The 5,581-nt window shown below is 36.2% G+C and overlaps 1 non-coding gene across 1 annotated transcript; it reads left to right on the forward strand.

Annotated features, from left to right (window-relative positions):
- The first annotated feature begins 4,839 nt into the window (after positions 1–4,839).
- On the forward strand, positions 4,840–4,948 carry LOC115993405. Its single transcript, XR_004092946.1, has one exon. It is a non-coding gene; the product is annotated as a small nucleolar RNA R71 (small nucleolar RNA).
- Positions 4,949–5,581: the final 633 nt, after the last annotated feature.

A 5,581-nucleotide genomic window follows, 5' to 3' on the forward strand; every position in this document is an offset into this window, starting at 1 on the left:
TGTAGTTTAACAGCTGGCGTAACCCTTCAGCTCCCCTGCATGCTTCACACATGTGCCAGCTTTAGTGACTTGCCGGCCGCGAGCCAGTCGCAAGGCCCTACTTGAGTGCACACTCTTGAGTTTTTCTTCACACTTTCTCACACACTATCCTTACATGATTCTCACGTGAAAATAAGGTTTCTAAATGCTGAATTACAAGTAAATTGGACTAGAATATAGCCAACAAGATGTTTGATTAAATTCAACCTTAAACTCTCAAATATATGTCTTGAATGAAAAGAGAGAAAAATATTAATATGCAACATGAGAACCAAGTAGAAAAAAGTAAGGTAAGGAGAAGGAAGAGACATATCTTGATCAAGCTGATTGTTATAAATTTTAAGTTTTGTTAAATATCAGCTAGAACAGAAGAAAATAAAACTAAAAAAGAAAACAAACATAATGTCTAATTTAGTAGTAGAAAATAAACAAGAGAAAAAGAAAGAAAGAAAAAAATTGCAAACCTGATAAACACAACTGGGATCAATCCTGATAATCAGGATCATCAAGAGGACTTCTTCAACTTCTGGAGGCTCAAGTTCTAAAAATGGTTTCAAACGTTGGCCATTAACTTTAAACATATCACCATTTTTAGGATTTTCAATCTCAATAGCACCATGGGGATAAACAATGCGAACTATGAATGGACTAGTCCATTAAGATCGTAAATTACCTGGGAAGAGATGCAAACGAGAATTATAAAGAAGAACTTTTTGACTAGGTTCAAATGATTTTCTCAAGATGTTTTCATTATGAACCCTTTTCATTCAGTCCTTAAACGATTTGGCACAATTGTATGCATCATCGCGAATTTCTTCCAACTCATTGATTTGGAGTTTCCTTTCAGCACCTGCTTTGTTAAGATCAAAATTCAACTGCCTAACAGCCCAATAAGCTCTATGCTCTAACTCAACAAGGAGGTAACAAGCCTTATCATACACAATTTGATAGGGAGACATTCCAATGGGAGTCTTAAATGTTGTACAGTATGCCCACAACGCATCATTGAGTCTTAAAGACCAATCTTTCTGAGTAGGGTTAACTGTTTTCTCCAATATTCTCTTGATTTCCCAATTAGATATCTCTACTTAATCACTTGTCTGTGGGTGATAAGGTCTTACAATCTTATGAGTGATGCCATATTTCTTCATTAGTTGCTTAAAAACTTTATTGCAAAAGTGCTTTCCTTTATCACTAATAATGGCACGTGGTGTACCAAACCGTGCAAACACATTCTCTCTCAAAAACTTGACTACAACCTTGTGATCATTAGTTCTACATGCAATAGCCTCAACCCACTTAGAAACATAGTCAACCATAACAAGGATGTATAAGTTATCAAAAGAATTAGGAAAAGGACCCATGAAATCAATACCCCAAAAGAAATACTTAACCTCAGCCAGAAATTTTGACCTATCTTGTTTAGTCCAATGCGAAGGCATTTGATTAGTGACACGATAGTTTTCAATATTAGCTTACCAAGGTCTCTGGGATACATGCAACAACTGTTCATCAGGGAAAGATTCAAGAATTGGTAAATTGTCATCATTTTGCTCAACGATTAATCTAGACAAATGGTCTACTACTACATTTTCAATTCCCTTTTTGTCTCGAATCTCAAGATCAAATTCTTGTAACAATAAAATCCATCGGATAAGTCGAGTTTTAGCATCTTTTTTGGAGAAAAGATACTTCAGTGCAACATGATCCAAATAAATTAAGACCTTAGACCCAAACAAATAGGACCTAAATTTGTCTAAGGCAAAAACAATTGCTAACAACTCCTTCTCTATTGTAGAGCAGTTCATTTAAGCATCATTTAGAGTCTTACTAGCATAATAAATAACATGGGGAACCTTTCCAAACTACTGCTGTAAAGCAGCACCAATTGCATAGTTAGAGGCATCACACATAATCTCAAAAGGCACTTTCCAATCAGGTGGTTGAATGATAGGTGCAGAAATTCTCTTACATGCATGGAGACACTCATCATCAAACACAAATGGGGCATCTTTGGCAAGTAAGTTGCATAAGGGCCTTGAGATTTTACTAAAATCCTTGATGAACCTTTGATAGAATCCTACATGACCCAAAAATGATAAAATTTCCTTACCAGATCGAGGAGGTGGAAGGTTAGAAATCAAATCTATTTTGGCCTTATCAACCTCAATACCACTCTCTAATATGACATGCCCAAGAGCAATTCCCTTTTTCACCATAAAATGACATTTCTCCCAATTAAGAACAAGATTCTTCTCCTTACACCGCACTTACACTAAGGATAGGTGGTGCAAACATTCTTCAAAAGTGGACCCAAATACTAAAAAGTCATCCATAAATACCTCCAAAAATCATCCCACCATATTAGGAAAAATACTAATCATGCACCTCTAAAATGGTACTAGGAGCATTACATAAACCAAATGGCATGCGACGGTAGGCAATGGAAATTTGATTATATTCAGAATATCCATCAAGAAAACAATAATAAGCATGACCAACTAACCTTTCCAACATTTGGTCTATAAAAGGAAGAGGAAAATGATCTTTTCTTGTCATGGCATTCAACTTATGGTAATCAATGCATACTCTCTATCCAATTTGCACACGAGTTGGGACTAACTAATCATCCTCATTCTTAACAACTACTATGCCAGATTTCTTTCGTACAACTTGAACTAGACTCACCCAATTACTATTAGAAATTGGGTAAATGATACCCACATCCAATGGCTTCAAAACTTCAGCTCTCACCAACGCTTGCATAATAGGGTTTAGACATCTCTGCATTTCATGTGAAGTTTTAGCATTCTCTTCCAAGTGAATTCTATGCATAACCACAGATGGACTAATACTTTTGATATCAGCAATTGACCAACCTATAGCTTCCTTATGCTTTTCAAGTACATTTATCAATTGGCGTTCCCTAAGGTCATCCAAATCTGAAGATATAATGACAGATAAGGTCTCGAAATAAATTAAAAAGGCATATTTAAGTGTGTTAGGTAACGGTTTCAACTCCAACTTTGGTGGTTCCATAGCAGATGGGGGTGGGGATGAAGAAAGTGGAAGAGGGATCACTTTTGGTTGCCAAGTATTAGTACTTAAAAGAGGAACATAATCTAACAATGCATTGACCTCTTCAATTGAGTTTTCAATATCAAAATTACAAACAAAAAGATTTAAGCAAGCCTCTAGAGGATCCTCATAACTCGATTGTAGGAAAGTATCATGGACTAGACTCTCAATCATGTCAACCTCACAGATATCCTCATTGTCTAGCATTTGTTTACTTATGTGGAAGATATTAAGCTCAATGGTCATATTCCCAAAAGAAATCTTCATTACACTACTCTAAAAATTGATCAAAGCATTGGATGTGGCTAAGAAAAGGTGACCCAAAATGACATGGATTTGTGTATTGGCATTTAGAGCAGGCTCAGTGTCTAATACAACAAAATCAACAGGAAAATAGAATGTGTCCACCTTAATCAGCATATCCTCAACAATACCTCTAGGGATTTTCATAGACCTATCAGCTAATTAAAGTGTCATGGTTGTTGGTTCTAACTCCCCTAAACCTAGCTATAAGTATACTGAATATGGCAATAAGTTCACACTTGGCATAAGCAGGAACTTGCTAAATTGCATCAAGAAATGGAATGTTTATTTGCACTTGCTTAAAAACCTCTAAAACGTCTCCAAATTGTGCACTTTTTTGAGGACTGATTAACCTTTGAGGAAATGGAGCTTTAGGAACAAACCTCTTATCAAGGGGGGAACTAAGAGCATAAATTGGAGTGGCAGGTGGGTTGTCTTTCTTTTGTCCATGATCATCATTTGAACTATGAGTTCCTTTTTCCTTTAACACAATATTTTCATCATCCTCCACTTCTGGCATTTTCACTTGCTTATCAACTTTCTTACCAAACCTAAGGTTAGTAATAGACTGAACATGTTCTTGTCCATGAGTAGAACTAGAAGAACCATTGATGTCATACTGTCCTTCTGGGTTAGGTATAGGTTGACTAGGAAACTTTCCTTTTTCCCTCTCTCCGACTTGGGTTGCTAACTGGACAACTTGATTTTCCAACTTTGAAATAGCTTGAGTATTCAAATGGGTGGAACTTTTCATCTCTTGAATGGCTTGGCTAGTTGATTGCATGAAAGTTTTGGGAGACTCCTCCAAAGATGGTTGTTGTCTTGGTGGTGCTACAAATTGAGGTGTTGATTGAGGAATGGGAGGAGATGCTTGAGTAGGTGGATGAAATTGACATTGTTGATGCACTTGTTGTAGCCACCTATATTTATGGGGGAATGGTTCTGCCTCCAAGAGAGATTAGGATGATTTTGCCAATTTGGATTGTATGTCTCTGAAAATGGACTAGCAAGATGTTTTCCATAATTATTCAGTGCATTTGCTTGCTTAGTATAAAAGTCAGGGTAACAAACTATGGAAGGACACATTTGTGTTGTATGCATAGGACTTGCACAAATAGAGCATGCTTCACTTTGAAGTTGATTGACAGAATTCATCCCTCTACCTAAAGCTAAAGCTTCAACCTTACAAGTGATATTATCCAACCTAGCTTTTATGTCTATATCTTAATTGCAGGGGTAGATCTCTCTTTACGGTTGAAAAAATCCCATTGTTGTGAACTTTCAGGAAAATTGTCAAGAAATTTGTATGCCTTACCATCTACAAGACTAAAAAATCCACCACCATTCATGGACTCAATCATGTTACGATTTGTCTAAGTCAAACCATTATAAAAATATTATACTAGTCCCCATGTTTCAAAACCATGATGAGGACAGTTTAAGATTAAGTCCTTAAATCTCTCCTAACTCTCATAAAATTTCTCTTGTTCATCCTGATAAAAATATGCAATTTCTCTCCTCAAAGCATTGGTCTTGGCCATTAGGAAAAATTTAGAGAGGAATTTTGTGACCAACAGTTCCCATGAAGTGATAGATCTAGGTGACAAAGAATTAAGCCATGCTTTTGCCTTACCCTTTAAGAAAAAAAGGAATAAATGCAAGCGAACTGAGTCATCAGTGAAATTTTGGAACTTACAAGTAGCACAAATCTCAAGAAAATCTTTCGCATGCATATAAGGATCTTCTCTGTCCAATCCATGAAAAGTAGGAAGAAGATGGATTATCTATGGTTTCAACTCAAAATGTGTAGCAGTGGTTGCAGGCAATACTATGCAACATGGAGGGTTGGTGGTTATGGGTGAGAACAATTCCCTAAGAGTTTTTGAATCATCTCCTATTTCTCCCATTATGGATGAATAATCAAAACTAACAAGATGATTTTCTTCATCACATATCCAAGTTCTCATACACAAAGCACAAAGAATTTTTTTTTTCTATTTTAAAAAAAAATAAATTTTACTTTCCTAAACAAGTCCCCGGCAATGATGCCAAAAACTTGTTGTGAAATTCTAAAGTACTCGCATGCATATGAACCATACCGAAGTATAGTTTACAAGAACGAGGTCAAACCCATAGGGACTTGAATGAACGTAGGAAAATT

The sequence above is a fragment of the Quercus lobata genome, chromosome 5 (genome assembly GCF_001633185.2).
Source record: "Quercus lobata isolate SW786 chromosome 5, ValleyOak3.0 Primary Assembly, whole genome shotgun sequence".
Lineage (NCBI taxonomy): Eukaryota > Viridiplantae > Streptophyta > Magnoliopsida > Fagales > Fagaceae > Quercus > Quercus lobata.